The 16,550-nt window shown below is 39.8% G+C and overlaps 1 protein-coding gene across 1 annotated transcript in view; it reads left to right on the top strand.

The window, feature by feature from the left end:
• Positions 1-16,550, top strand: part of LOC125481002 (transcription elongation regulator 1-like protein) — a 448,150-nt gene that overhangs the window by 417,929 nt on the left and 13,671 nt on the right. The gene's annotated exons all lie outside the window — the stretch shown is intronic.

Here is a 16,550-nt window from a genome sequence, read left to right as displayed (position 1 = left end):
ATAACTGGGCCAAATCAAGGTCACAGTAAAAGGGTTATAAGTTGTACCCAGTTCTCCCCAATGCCAAATTCAGGTAAGACTTTTTTTTAAAATGACTTTACCTCTTTGCTGTTGGTCTAAAGATTCTCCTTTGAAATTGCATGTAGACATGGTTTTCCTGAACGCAGCCAACAGTAGAATCAGGTGCTTCAATGCAACCTAACATTGTTGATGGTGCCTCAAGCAAGTGGTAAACCCTTTATCTGCATACACAAAAGGGTTTGAGACCTGTTTCAGGCACTTACAATGCACATGCTTTTATTGTGTATACCAATACGGTGGGTACACGCAACTCAGTCATCAGTGAGAGTGATCTTGCTATCTACCATATCAGAGTCTTAGCACACCAAAACATGTCACACTTCTACCAGATTTCTGTAGAAATGGGCAAAATGCCAGCATTCACTCCTTGATTTTTATTTGTTGCTTGAGAGAGAGAGGTTGCGGTTCCCAGTGCCAAACCCCAACCCAAAGAGAGACAAAAATGAGGGATGATTTGTCCTTTGCTACTGTTTTCTGCTTCACAGTAACTAGTCAAGCTGCTATTGAGCCTGAGAAGTTATATAGCTCATACAGTTGTACAGCACAGAAACAGACTCTTTGGTCCAACTTGTCTATGTTGACGAGGTATCCAAAATTAATCTAGTCCCATTTGCCAGCATTTAGCCCATATCCCTCTCCACTCTTCCTTTTCATGTATCTATCCAGATGCCTTTTAAATGTTGATGTTGTACCCACCTCCACCACTTCCTCTGGAAGCTGATTCCATACACGCACCATTCTCTGCATGTAAAAGTTGTCCCTTACGTCCCTTTTCTATCTTTCTCCTCTCACCTTAAAACTATGCCCCTGTAGTTTTGGATTCCCCTACCCTGAGAAAAAGACCTTGGCCATTCATCCTATCCAAACCTCTCATGATTTTATAAACTTCAAAAGGTCAACCCTCAGTCTCTAATGCTCCAGGAAAAACGGCCCCAAGCCTATTCAGCCCCTCCCTGTAGCTCAAACCCTCCAACCCCAGCAACATTCTTGTAAATCTTTTCTGCAAGTTACAAGTTACCCTGCCTGACTTTTTAACTGAGTATTGTTAGATTGCCTAAAATAACAAAAAATGTTCTTAATGCAGAGAATAATGTGTACACACTTCAAAGTGATAAACAACTCATAGGCTATAAGTGAAGCAGAGTGTATCCACGTCCAAATCATGGAAACAAATTCAGGGTCAGGTTGGATTATTCATTCAGTTGTGGAGATGCACCGCTGACAATTTATTTTCCTGATACCTCAAAACAATATCTGCCAGAAGGGAGATTTATTTTGTTGAGGTAATATGGTTGTATAATCAAGGTGTTTTGTTTTAAGGCTGTGTTGGTACAAAGAACTGACAACTTCATTACAAATATGAAATGAGGTATAATTCAGTTCATGAGGCTGAGTGCTCCCAACAGATCATATATAATGTATACTATCAAAGCAACATCAATTTCAGTTTTTTTCAAGGGAGGAGTTAGTGAAGATGCTTCACATTTAATGATTGTGGAATTTAGATTGAAGGATTTGATTTGCTGGATTGTTTTGTTTTACAAGTTTAATGGATCTTTTAAAACAAAGCATTTCTAGGAAACCACGTTGTTTCAGATAATTACTGGATTTGGTTGCCTGAAATCATCTTAGGGAAAACCCGTGTCTATTGTGTCTTCGGGTTTGGAGTGTGTGTTTTCGGGTTTGGAGTATGCGTTTTCGGGTTTGGAGAAAGTCCATGACAGAACATAGAGCACAGTCTGCTAAGAATTAGGGCCAGTCCGTTCAGGTGAGATGTTAGGAAGCACTTCTAAATACAAATGGTGGTAGTTGTTTGGTACTCTCTTCAACAAATGGCAGTTGATGCTGGATTCATTGTTAATTTTAGATCTGAGATAAATTGTGGTTAAGTGAAGGTATTAACGGTTATGGAACAAAGGCAGATATATTGAGTTAGGCCAAAGATCAACCACGATCTCATCGAATGGCGGAACAGGCTCGATGGGCTGAAAGGCCTATTCCTGTTTCTATGTTCTTAATATAAAATACCACACTAAAATGACACTATTCTGTTCTATCTTCTATAGAAGATAATGAATGCTCCTGAAACTCGTCAGTATGACTCTCCCACACCCGTCAGCATGACCCACCCTCACCCCTCAACACGACCTTGTCTCATCTAAATGGAGGCCATTTCAACGTGCTTTGTTTGCAATGCAAATTTCAAACTATTTCAATTTGGGTGAAATGATGCTTGAGTGTTTGTAAACTTATCAAGCCTTTCATAATGAATACTGCCACCTATTCTCTAGGGCAATTAATACTTACTAGGTAGGACAGATCATTGAATGTGTGTGTAAATTGAAGTTCTAAGCTGCTGGCTCACAACCAAAGAGCTGCAGAAACATCAATGAGACATTTGCTTACATACCAACTATTCACTTAAGGGGGTCAAAGGTTAGATACGCTGTTGTGTATTGTTCATACCTTCAATGGTTTTTTTGGGTATACTTATTCAGACAGAAGTATGAGAAAAGTATTGTACCCAGAACACTGTACATTAACTCATGCATGCAATATCAAGCACTCAAAACCATCCCCGCTTGACAACATATGTTGTTGTTTGCCTGGCACCAGACTCCTGAAGCAATTATAACATTTGGAACTCAATGATAGTAGGATATTCCCAAAGGACAGCAGAAAATTGTATGGGTGTCCTCAAAATGTCTCAGAAGGGACCAAACATTGCCCCTTGACTCATGGGAATCCTTGAATTGTGACCAATCAAAATGGAGTAGTATTATTTGAGAAGACACTGAATGCACCAAGAGACATCTTTGGGGGTATGCAGAGGCACAATCAAAACATTAGAGAGAGTGACAGCTACCTCATTTGCCTGACCTCTCAACTAGCAGCTATCAAACATGTTGCAGAGTCTGCGTGTCATTATCAGCCACTTTGGAATCTATCAAACTGGAATGGAAGCTTCAGAATGCCAGTGCTTGTCCATGTGCACAGAGGCCAAATAAATATGGTATTGGCCCCAGGGATGATGGTCTTTCAGTAGATGTCCATTAAATACCAAGTAATTGTTTTTTTATTCATTAATGGGATGTGGGCATTGCTGGCTCGGCAGCATTTATTGCCCATCCCTAATTGCCCAGAAGGCAGTTCAAAGTCAGCCACATTGCTGTGGGTCTGGAGTCACCTGTAGGCCAGACCAGGTGAGGATGGCAGTTTCCTTCTCTAAAGGACATTAGTGAACCAGATGGGTTTTACCCCAACAATCAACAATCATCATCAGATTCTTAATTCCAGATATTTTATTGAATTCAGATTCCACCATCTGCCAAGGCAGGATTTGAACCCAGGTCCCCAGGATATTATCTGGGTCACTAGATTAACAGTCCAGCGATAATACCACTAGGCCATCGTCTCCCCATGTGGAATGGCATGTGGTAAATGTTTTGTGAATGAGCTAAAATGTAAATCTATGTGATATTCATGCATATAGTATATGCACATTTCAAGATATTTGGTTTTTTATCTTGCATCACAGAAGATTTAGGAATTATTCATGTTACGTTGACTTTAAATGAGGCTATAATTATTAAACAACTACCTGAATGCTAGAACAGCCAGTTCATAGAATGTCTTAACTCATCGTCTACTTCAAACAGAGACGACCAAGAGCCAGTTAACTCATTCCACATTCATTTCTGTACAGATCTTAGTGGCACATTTGAGCGTAGAGACTACCATAGACTCAGATGAGTCAGAGCTCATAACCGTATTAGAATCCATCTTGTTTTTCTTCATTAATTAAAGGAAGTTTTAAAATCCCTAGGTTTTGATATTGCATGTTAGACATTGTGTAGTCTAGAAATGATTCTGCAAATGTTCCAGCTATGCCCATTACTGAACCTGAAGAGAATCTCAAAGCCAGACCCAAAGCTTGTATCAGTCATGCTGAATACTAAATCTTGTACATTTATGTAGTCCATCACACATAGATTGCATATTGTCGCCAGCTGTAAAATTTGTGTTAGTTTATTTTGTTTCCAATAGCTTTGAAATGGCTGTCTTTTAACTCTGTATCAAAGGAAAAGTCATTGATTTTGTTCCAGTTCCAGTGATGTGGCAGTATTGGAGGAAGGTTGCTTTGCAAATTGCTCCCTGTCATTCAATGTACAATCAGCTATTGTTTACAAAGGCTTTGTTAATGTACAGTGTCAGACATTTATGTGTTTTATGCCAATAATACCTAACAATATGTATGAAAACAGCCAAGTGACATGTTTCAAATCAACATGCCGCAGTCACTGAAGGGCTCAACCAACTGGATGCTAGTCAATGAATATTTATCTTTCTGTGGGCTCTTTGTGATATTGTGATTAATATGAGTGAAATCAGCACAGTTGTTGCTTTGATCATGACTGACTGACTGCACTATTTTCAAAGGAATGAAGAAGATAAAACCTTTCAGTGTACATGAGTTCTAAAGATTGCTGGCAGTGGGTCAGACTGAATAACTCATGTAAGCAATGGCTTATATATTCTGCATGAATTCTCTTGCTTGAAAGGTAACAGCAAAAGACATAGGATGAAAGGTCATCAATATTAAATGTTAACTCTGTTTTCCCTTCACTTATGCTGCCTGACTTGATGAGTGTACCTGAGATAGTAGGAACTGCAGATGCAGGAGAATCTGAGATAACAAGGTGTAGAGCTGGATGAACACAACAGGCCAAGCAGCATCAGAGGAGCAGGAAGTCTGAACTTATCAGTAAAAACTTATCAGTAGCAAGAGCACATCAGGCTTCTATTCCAAAGAGTTATTTAACACTTTCTAACCAGCCCTTGTCTTCAATCTCATCCCCTGTGCCAATAAAATTCTACCTATACTCTTGACACACTGAAATAGAAAACACTACCTGCTGAACCAGCATTCAGTCCTTTGTGTTGCTAGTTAATCAGGCAGCTAGGTTTTATGGTTTATAATGTATTTATAGTTACAAATGGGAAGCCCTTTGAAGATGTTTAGTTTGCAATTGCAAGTTGCAGCTTGAAAGTGCTTATTGCTCGAATTAATTTTTTTAAAAATGCTATCAAATTGTGAGAGAGCCTAACTTGAACAAACGGCAAATAGGAAACAGGAAACACTTTGTGACATGCATGTTTGAACAATTTGTCTGATAATAGGTATTGTTGGGAAGTCATACTTTGACACTTTCCTCTAGGTACATCATCAGCTTGTGCAGGTATTTTATACAACATGAACCCAGCTCACTGTTCCTGGCATGCATTGTGCACTGTGCTGTGAGGAATGCCACACTGTAAAATAAAATTAATTTAATTGTATTGCTGGATTCCAGTGAAAATCTGATTAAGTTGTTTGAAAAAAAAATCTTGAGTATTTCTGAAAAAGTAGCATGAATTATCAGAAACACAAAGGTCAGGTAACATTTGTGAACAAGGGAAAATTATCAATAGGCTGGATTTTACAGAGTACTTCCCCCACACAAACACTCCGCCCACCCAAGTGAAAGGAGTCCACCCATCAAAAAGCCAAATGTACCTCAGACATCTTACACTGTAAGCAGCGTTCATTTCTCAAGGTCAAACTTTCTGGTCCCTATGAGATGGAAGTGCCACCACAGAAACCTGCCAAATCTGTAGTCCCAGCAGCACTGCCAGATTCGAGATACGCTTATGACTGAGATTACATGCAGCCTCCACTAAAGAGGTGATGGAGATGGATCTGAAGGCGAGTGTAGTGTATCGGCAAAACCAGCCTGCTAAGTCCCATTGAGGTGGGGTGAGAGAGCTGGGGTGGTGGGGAGGGGGGGAGTGGTGGGGCGTTGCTGGAGGGCAATGGAAGGCTTCAGTGCAACCTTGATTCCTGAAGAGGTTCTCCACGTCTTCCTTTCTTGCTCAATATCTGTCCTCTCAGTGAAAGCTGCCAAACTCAGGCATAGGCCTTCTCATAGCAACAGAGGCAGCATGAGGCACAAAAGTTCCTCAGTAGGCCCGAGGGTTGCCTGATGTCTTTCCTACTCACTGTAAAATCGGAGACAGGTCATGGTTGAGCATCAAGGCATTGGGAAAGTCGTGCACTGAATTTAATGATCCTCCCCCTGCCCCATTATCAAACACATAGTCATGGGATGGTGAAAGCCAGCTGACTATTTCAGGAGTATCCCTTCATCAGAACTAACCTGAATGTTTCCAGTGCTTCTGATTAAATTATTTTCATTTTTGAAAACTGTATCAGTGTCTCGATGATCTGTTTTTGTAATGTTGTTTCATTGGATTTTCTGGTGGACTCTGTGATGCTTTTAACTGTAGCTCAAAAATTCAGGAATCTGACAACCACTGAATTTAACTATCCCCTATAGCATGGGTTCTCAGATTCAGATAGCATCAGTAAGCCTGCCTATTTGAAAACAGGCCCTCAGATGCAGCTTTTCTTCGGGACCCTTGGCAGAATCCAGGAACAGTAGTGTAGAGATGGAGCAATAAATTGTTTATAGCGCTGACTGTGGCAGGAGTGGTGCCATGTAAGGAAGTTAACATGGGAGAAGCAATGGTGGAAGATAGCATAATGACTGCATTAAAACCTGTGAAGTGTAAGGAGGAAAAAGGGGGAAAAATAGCTGTTGTACACTGTTAATGAAAAGGTCATTCTAGTTCAGATCACCCATTATGGGCAATCAGAATGTGTGCAGCAAGTTCATGCAGGGGAATACATCACAGCATGTGTCCCCATCTGGTTAAGTAGATTCACCATTCATAGTAATATTGAAAACATTGCTTAATCTCAAGATGAGAGCCAATGGAGTACAAAACATCACTTGCAAAAGACATGGAGGGAAATCTGGTGAAAGGTAGAGATCTGGGACACTGCTGATAGTGAACCATGCAATTTTCCTGTCTCTACTTACCTGTTCTGCAGCAGCTATATTTACCATCCAGAGCAAAGAAGTTATCTTTATGCATTTTTCGATTTGCAAAGGGAATGTGTGCCCCTGTGCTGAAGGACAGTTTGCTTTTCTGTTTAGAGTACTGGACACTGCATTTCACTTTTAATACACTTCTGCTAAAATACATCATGTGTTTAGTTGCTGAATTGATGTTCACGTGTAGTAATCTCTTGAATATTTGCACAATGGCATTTGGGAATCACAGACATTTGTTCAGAATTTTTCTTCACTACATTAGCAAAAATAGATTCTTATTTCTGTTTTCACCTCCCACAGGAGATTATTATCAAGCAAAAGAGCTGTTATTGAAATTTTAAGGAAGAGTGATATTAAGACATACAAAGAAAATGTGTAAGGACTGTTTATTTTGACAGTAGAACAGGAAATGGGCATTATCTTTATGTCTGATGGATATGGTCATCAAGTTCACTTTGTAGCTCCACTAGAATCACACCATATCTCGAAAAGAACCCACCTCTCTATGCTAGATTGCCAGTAAACCTCCTGTACTATTCCAGAAGAAGCCACTCTCTATCTCTGAAATTCCCACTGCCTTGATTTCATGTTCCCTGTAGAAATTGAGGAATAGCGTGGTACTGGACCATCCAGCATTTGAAGTCCTGATAAAACTTGGGATTCTAATGCACATTGAAATCTGTTTGCAATTACCCTGATTGGATTCTTCATTCAAATTCTTGGGCCTTTTGAAATAACTGCATTTTTACTTTATTTTGTTTTGAACTTTTCTTGAAGTACTGGAGGGCCAAAAATGCCCTTGACATGAGAGTCAACATGGCCACATTACTCTGGTACTTCAGTCAACTCTGGAAAACAGTGACCATAACATGGTAGAATTTTGTGTTCAGGTTGAGAGTGAGAAACTTGGGTCAGAAGTCACTGTGCTAAACATAGACAGATGTTTGGGGAAATAGTTCATGATTCATAACAAAGGTATATCCCATTGAGAAACAGGGATTCTTGGAAAGGGATAAACAAACTATTGTTAACGAAGGAAGTTAAGCAGAGTATCATATTGAAAAAAAAAACTTACGATGTGGCAAAGATTGGTGCTAACCAGAGGATTGGGAAAGTTTTAAAAGCTAAAAATATTACCTAAACATAATAAATGGGGAGCAAAATACTGGTAAGCCAGCAAGTAATATAAAACTGGGCATTGAGAGGGTCTTTAAACATATAAAATGTGAACATTATTCCCTTAGAGAATGAGGTCCAGGAAATAATATTGGGGAAGGAGGAAATGATGGAGGAGTTGAATAAACACTTTGCATCAATGGTAGAGGATGCTAATAGCATTCCAAAATAATAAATTAAGGGGTAAGTATTGCGGAGGAAATAAATACGGTAACTATCAGTAGAGAAAAAGTGGTCAGGAAACTAATTTCCAGGACCTAATGAGATACATCCTAGAATGCTAAAGGAAGTTGCCACAGAGATAATGGATACATTGGTATTAATCTTCCAAGAATCCTTAAATTTGGAAACAGTCCCAATATTCTCCTATTCAAAAAGGCAGGAAGACAAGAAAACATGTAAGTATAGGTCATTTAGCTTACCATCTGTCATTGTAAAAATGTTTTGAACCTATTAGAAAGGATGCAAGAGCAGAGTGTTTAGAAATACATAATATAATCCAGTGGATTCAACATGACTTCCTGAAAGGGAAATCTTGCCCGATAAATGTATTTGAATTTTTGAAGCACTAACGAGCAGGATCAATAAAGGGGGAACCACTACATTTTATATATTTGGATTTCCAAAAGGTAAATGGTAGAGCTACACACATAAAAATGCTTAAAAAAGTGAGACCCATAGTGTTGGAGGTAGCATATCAATATGGATAAGGGTTTGGCTAACTAATGGAAGACAAAGTTGGGATAAAGGGGACATTTTGAGGATGGTGTACTGTACCCAGTGGAGTTCCACAGGGATCAATGCTGGGGCCACAAATACTTACAACATATATTGATGACTTGAATTTACTATAGCCAGTTTTGTGGATGACACAAAAATAAGTGTGAACATAAGTGGTGAGGATGACATAATGAGTCTATAGAGGGATATATACAGGTTTAGCAAGTTGGCAAAAAAACTTAGCAAATAGAATATAATGAGGGGAAAGTGTGTAGTTGGCAGGAAGAATAGAGGAGATGCATGTTGCTTAAATGGAGAAAGACTGCAGAATGCTGCAGCACAAAAGGATTTGGGAGTCCTTGGAGATAAATCACAGAAGCTAGCATACAAGTTCAGCAGGTAATAGGGAAGGTGAGTGGAATATTAGCCTTTATTCTAAAAGGAATGCAGCACAAAAATAAGGACAATGTTGTTAAAACTATGCATGACACTAATCAGACCATACCTGGAATACCGTAAACAGTTTTAGCACCCTTATCTGAGGAAACATATACTGGCATTAGAGGCAGTCCAGAAAAGTTTCATTAGGTTGATCCTAGTTATGGAGAGATTTTCTCATGTGGAGCGGTCGAGCTGTGTATGTTGGAGTTTAGCGAAATGAGAAGCGATCTTACTGAAATATATAAGATTTTTAGTGTGCTTGACAGGATAGATGTGGAAAGGTTGTTTCCCCTTGTGGGAGAGTCAGATTAAGGGGTGACCCATTTAATACAGAGGTGAGAAGTTTTTTGTTCTCTCAGAGGATAGTGAATTTGTGGATTTCTTAACTGCACAGGGGTGTCGAGGTTGAATTGTTAAATATATTCAATGCTGTGACAGTAAGATTTTTAATCAGTAAGATAATTGAGGATGACGGAGAAAAAGCAGGAAGATGGACTTGAGAATGATTACACTTGCCATGATCTCATTGAATGGCCGAGCAGAATCAATGGGCCAAATAATCTACTTCTACTCCTGTGTTTTATGATCTTATGGTTGGATGAAGTGGAGAAAGAAGAATGGCACCTGTGGGTTAGTGAATCTTAAGGAGTTGACCTTGTTTGTAATTGAAATTCTGCTGCAACCCATGGCAGCATGCTGGCCAATCAAAATCTATCTGCCTGGACTGTGAATTAAGATTGACAGTTAACTATTCCTACTGCGTCTTCATGCCAATGATTACCTGACCAATTAGCACCCTCTTCTCATGATATGTAAAATGGTCACAAGATTATGCCATGCTAGCACCAACTGAGTTAAAGTAGAGGTTTTAATATTTGTAACATTACTGGCAATTAGGCTTTATAAAGCAAAGGCAGATTGTTAAGTCCAATCATCATAGATTTGTGAAGGCTGATTATGCTTTATTGTCTGAAGTTAATCAATTGCAGAAATCTGTGTATACATAATGAGACTATGGTAAATGTATATATGGATTTTCAAAGGATGTGTGATGAGATTCCAAATGAGAGATCGGTCATAAAAAACTAAGTCAAAAAGTATTGTGAGAATGTTGTTACTTAGACTTTGGGATCAAAGAGATTGGTTATCCTTTATCCAGAATGAAATATTGCTTAAAACCGTAGCTGTGTGATGTTCCTACATTGCAAAGAGGCATGTCATGTGTCAGGTAGGGCAGTTGTGAACTGCTCTCTCAACATCTGGTTAGTCAGTTCTGTGCCTACAACACTTGTGCCATCAAAGTAGGACCCTTAGAATTGCAGCTTTAAAATTACATGCAGTGGAAGTATGGGGAAAGCTTATGTAATGTTTCAAAAGTGAGATTAGCAGGAGATTGGCACTAATTAATAATGTTTGTCTGAAGAATAAGTACAGGCAAGGTATGCCTAATGGTTTCCGTCTCCGCTGTAAGAATCCTATCATTCTGTCCTGTTGTCTAAGGATTGGCATAAAGGATTTAAGCTATATCCAGTATTGACAAGCAAATTAACGCATCAGAGTGTCTGTCAAATATCAGCACTGCTACAACATTGGAGGTAGATGCTGAGTAGATGGGTCCCAATATGTTTTGTAAGTGTCATCCGTGACTCTTTTGGTAGAACTGCTGCCTCTGAATTAGAAGGTTGTGAGTTTAAGTCCCACTCTAGAGATTTGTAGAGCCTTCAGTACAAAGTCTTTACTGACATTTTGTTGCCATAATGAGCAGGTACTGTCATTTGGATGAGACATTAAACCTAGAGCATGGGTTATACTTAGGAATAAAAACAGAAGTTGCCGGAAAAGCTCAGCAGGTCTGGCAGCATCTGTGAAGAAAAAAAGCAGAGTTGACATTTCGGTTCCAGTGACCCTTCCTCAGGATAGATTCATGTGTTATACTGTTAGACCATTTGTAAAGAGTGGAAACTCTCAAATGTTATATCCAAGAGTGTTACATTGTTATATGACTAGAGTGCATCAGTTTATAAGATCATTAGCCAAATAACGAGCAGCAGGTAATACACATGATGAAGCTACAGAATTTTAAGTCGAAAGTATAATTAATTCAAACTTCATTTTACTCATTTAGGGAATAAGGCATTGCTGGCTGGGCCAGCATTGATTATTCATCCCTAGTTCCCTTTGAGAAGGTAGCAGTGAACCTACTTCTTGAACCATTGCAGTCCATGTGGTTTAGGTACACCCACAATGCTGTCAGGGAGTTGTAGGACATTGTAACCATTACTTTGCTGCCACAGGGTCATAGTTCCAAGTCAGGATGTTGAGTGGCTTAAAGGGGATGTTGCCGGTGCTGTTGTTCCATGAATCTTCTGCCTTTGCCCTTGTGTGTGACAGAGACAGATGGTTCAGAGGATGCTATTGAAGGAGCCTTGGATGATTTTCTGCAGTGCATCTTGTGGATAGTATATACTGTTGCCACTCTGCATCGGTGTGGGAAAAAATGAATGTTGAAGACGCTGGATGGGATACCAATATGCTTTGCTGTGGATCATGTTAAGCTTCTTGGATGGTGTGGAAGTTAATTTCACTATCAATTGAAGAGTTTTCCATCACCCTCCTGACTTGTTCCTTGTAGAAAGTGAACAGTCTTTGGGGAGTCAGATGGTATATTATTTGCCAGCGGACTCTTATTTTCTGGCTTGCTCTTGTAGCCATCATATTAATACAGGTCCAGTTCAGTTTCTGATTGATGGCAGGTGGTTAGTTCAGGTTTCAATTATATTAGAGACAAAGGGAGATGATCAAATATACTCTTGTTGGAGATGGTTGTCTGCTGGCACTGTGTGGCCTGGACATAACTTGCCACTTATTAGACCAAGAGATACCAAGGTGTAGAGCTGGATGAACACAGCAGGCCAAGCAGCATCAGAGGAGCAGGAAAGCTGACATTTCGGGCCTAGACCCTTCTTCAGAAACCCTTAATACATCTTTCACAGACGGTCGGATGAGGTGTCTGCTGATGTGTTTCCCTCGCGCACGCACAACCCTGGAATATTTTAACAGATCAGTTATCACTTTTTTTTTACTGCATCCCCAATCTCAATCTCATCTGTAAGTTCAACAATTGACACAATGTTCAACTAGTGTTCGATATATTTTTTACTATATTTGCTGTCACTTCTGAACTGCAGCCTCAAACTAGGACATCCACATTCATTCCAAAGGAAATTACCTCAGTGATTCCAAGTTTTCCTGACCTACAGTATACTAAGTATTCCTTTTTTGACAGATTTAAAACTATTCTAACTCCTTTATAACCACCGTCACTCACCTTATTACTTCCCTCTACAGTTGCCCTCTCCCTCTTTTCCAATTTCTGCCTCCTTCTCCCTTGCCTCCCATCCCTTTAGGTCAGCTGCCACCCTCAGTCTCCAAATGCAGCCGCTTTGTCTAGTCCACCATCCCTCTTGCAGCCTTTATCTTAACCCCAATCCACCATTAGAGCCTTCTTCTCACTTACAACTCCTTGCCGTCTTGAAAAACTCCCTGCCTGCCATTTTCATCCTCATTCTCCGAGTTTGCACCCCTCTCCACTTCAGCAACTAAAATTCTTCCTGGCAGCTGAGTCATTGCTGCTATTTCCAACGGGTCACAGCTCCTCCAATTGCAGGTTGCTTCCCTCCTACATTTGCTGCATTTTAATGAACCTGTCCTCGGGATGCCATCTTTCTGATTGGTGCCTGTGATTGAATTTTCCTAGATTTTCTGGGTGTTTTCAGGTGCTAGTTCACCAATTGCTGTCATGTATTTTGAGAGCTGCAACATACGCATTGAGATTCCAACAACTCCACATGCTGTAAGAATGGCCCTTTCAGCAAACTCACAAATAGTATCCAAAAGATTTGCTCATCATTCAAGCTTGGTGTTGGCATGATCTGTACTTCTACACGACTTACAGAGACCACATTCCTGGATATGTGGCCTATGATTTTCTAAACCTTCATGTAAAATATTAAGGTGAGTGAGCGCAGAATTGACTTTTCAATTCATCATCCCATCATGAACTTGACTTTTTTTGCTGCAGCGTTTGGCATTGCTGTGTAACCTTTGTAATAATAGATAAGGACTCCTGACTTTTATGATCCTTTTTTCAGTAATTACTGCCTTCTTAGCCTTGTCTCGCTATCTTGCATGTAATGAGAACCCCATTTGCAAAGCCATGTTGAGTCATGAATACCTGAAACTCGGAGACCATTAACTGTGTCTGTTATCCATGACAAGTTCCTCAGGGATATTCCTGAAGAATGAACATATTCTTCTGCCTTTCAGTAACATGGTGATTCGACAGATCTGACATTTGACATAGGCCTGTTCAAGAGGCTTGGAATAATTGTTGATGACTAAAAAGTACTTCTGATGCCCGAGCTCCGCTACAGTCCCTGTTCAGACTAATAGTATGGTCGTTAAAGACTTTTTCTCTGGTACTCCAGCTGATGGTTTGTCACCATGGAGATAAGGTTTCCCATTCCAAATCATTAATCAACCCTTGATGGATTCAGCCAAAAATTGCACTCTTCATTGTGACAGAAGATCTGTTCTAGCACTGGGTATTCATCACTGAAAGTTCTCTTTGTAAGATTTATCACGCTGTCAATGTATCATAAACATATATGAATATGTTTAAGCTAGCAATCTTTTGTCTAACCATTCTAAGATTTCTGCTGCCAGATACAGCCCTTCCTGTAGGTTTAATGACTTTCCTGATTATTGGCTTCTGAGATTCAAAATAGCCTTGTACTTCATTCAAATATTGATGAATCTTCATCATGAATAAGATCTTTGGAAAATAAATCAGCTATATGCTTTTTTTTGCCATACCATCGGCCTGGATTTTCTTTGTCTCATCCTAACAGGAATTTTCTATTTACTGCCTTATTCCTCAACTAATCTCCCTTAGTTAGGATGCTACGTAAGAAGGAAAGGCACGCAGTTGAAATGCCTGACAGTTGGAAAATTCTGCTCACGCTGTAAGTGGAATACAACTAAAGAAGAGGCAAATACCTTGTACAACAGGAAGATGATAAACTTGTTGAAGGAGCAAAAGCAACACTGAATAAAACAGACAACCTCATTCACCAGATCAAGAAATGCATCACACGTTTCAGAATGCTGAACTTGCATGACCTCCGAAAAGAGATGGAAGGTCTGTCAACCCTTCTAACATTTAGAAAGAGAAGATTGCCAGTTTCTTGGATTCCACAACTCATTTACGGGGTTGCTAAATGACTTGACCAGAACAGTCATGATAGTTTATTTGTTAGCCCTCTTACCTCTTTTTCAGTATCATTATATCTGTGGTCCTCCTTCCTCCATTTGCTCATGGTCGCATAGCAATAAAATATGAAAGCAGGACATATCAGACATTGAAGCTGAAGATATAAGGGATTTCAAAGTCTAATGCTATCTTTGTTGAAGGAGTTAACACACAGTAATGTTACCTGATGCTGGACATGACACCATGAGCATCTTCCTCCATCTCAACTTCCAAACTAATTGGAGTATTCAAGGTATGCTTTCTTGATCTCTGATGTTCAGACTTAGGGGATCAGTTGGGAAGAATGCGAAGTGGTCTTATCGAAGGGCCTAGCTGATGCTGTCAGGCCAGCGCTCCCACTGATCAGTAGGCATTTACATCCAGGGCTCAGGCTAAGTGGTACACCTAAATCCATTTGCCATGGTGTTTTTTGCTTGATCACAAATCATATGACCCTATGTTTGTTGTTCACGTAGGTGTTATGACACAGGATAAAGCTGCACATGCAGCTGCAGTGGTGATGCAGCCAGTTGGAAATCCTAATCCATCAGCAGAAACTTGAGATAGGACTCACCAGTTCCAACATGCTCATGATATTGCATTGCAGAGAAGTACCAGTACTGCCGCTAGATCTCCAGTATCCTTGGATAACAGGATTAATAGCAGAGATCATGAAAAGTGTTTACTGTTTTTAGTTATGTTGTAATTAAAAAGTGGTTTGGAGACTACAATAGGGGACAAATTGCTTGATTGCCATCTCAAGCAGACCTTTTTAAAAACATAAACTTGTCATATGCAGATGTGGTCCTTGATTGAATTGCTCAGGTTTGGCCAGTAGATCACATCTTTTGCCTCCCTTAAACTTGACTCAATTCCTTGGTGCCTCAAATGCATAAGATTTAGCATTTCTTCTTTAAACTGCTTAGAGGTAACAACTCTATTTCCTTTGTACAATGTGCCATCTTGGGCTGTCAGTTCTTCTCTGTATGCCCAATATGTTGTTATCATCATAGGAGAGTCATTGATGTTTTCAGGCCATTCTTTCACACTACTGTTACAGCACGTGGACAGCTGCCACTTGTTGGATAGTTTGCTTGGTTTCAGCAAGGCATTTTGTTTTTGTCATTTATGCTGGGTTGATAACTTCCAAACCATGCTCAGCTGCTGCTTAAAGTTAGATCTGGAAGATTTACAATCTGTTTTAGTATCTTCTACACTCTTCCTAGGATATCAGAATGGAGTTACAGCTAATGCTTTCTTCCAGCTTCACTTGCTTGGAGCCATCCTTCCCATTTAGAATAGTAAAGATAGTTTCATCTTTTGCAACAAAATTCCTTTGATGGTTGGCATGATCTAGTGAGATCTCTTCAGAGCTTTATTTAGATTCTTTGTGTCAATGCATTCTCTGAGCTTCTGGATTGTTTCACTATTATTTTTTTCACTATTGCCATGCTGCTAATCCATTCTGTAGGAGTTGTCACTTTTCCTCTTACTCCCTCCTTTCAATTTTTTTTCTTTTCTGTAGCCTTAATGGTAGCTGGAACTTCAGAAGATGTTGAATTGGTCTTGCATTCTAATCCATCTCAAGATGTATTCTCCAAGAAAGCATCCTAAATATGGAATCACATTGTTGTATGTACTCCTCTAGAATCTGTTCCACAGTTAATGGTTTAGTGTGCAGTACCATGTTACAAATCTCTTGTCTATCTTGGGACTTAAATATTGAGCACAAACCATATATAGGCTATGTGCAGAGATAGTAGGAACTGCAGATGCTGGAGAATCCGAGACAACAAGGTGCAGGGCTGGATGAACACAGCAGGCCAAGCAGCATCATAGGAGCAGAGAGGCTGATGCTGCTTGGCCTGCTGTGTTCATCCAGC

This window comes from Rhincodon typus, chromosome 20 (genome assembly GCF_021869965.1).
Source record: "Rhincodon typus isolate 14 chromosome 20, sRhiTyp1.1, whole genome shotgun sequence".
NCBI lineage: Eukaryota > Metazoa > Chordata > Chondrichthyes > Orectolobiformes > Rhincodontidae > Rhincodon > Rhincodon typus.
The sequence above is the reverse complement of the archived record's forward strand: the minus strand, read 5'-3'. Positions and strand labels throughout refer to the sequence as shown.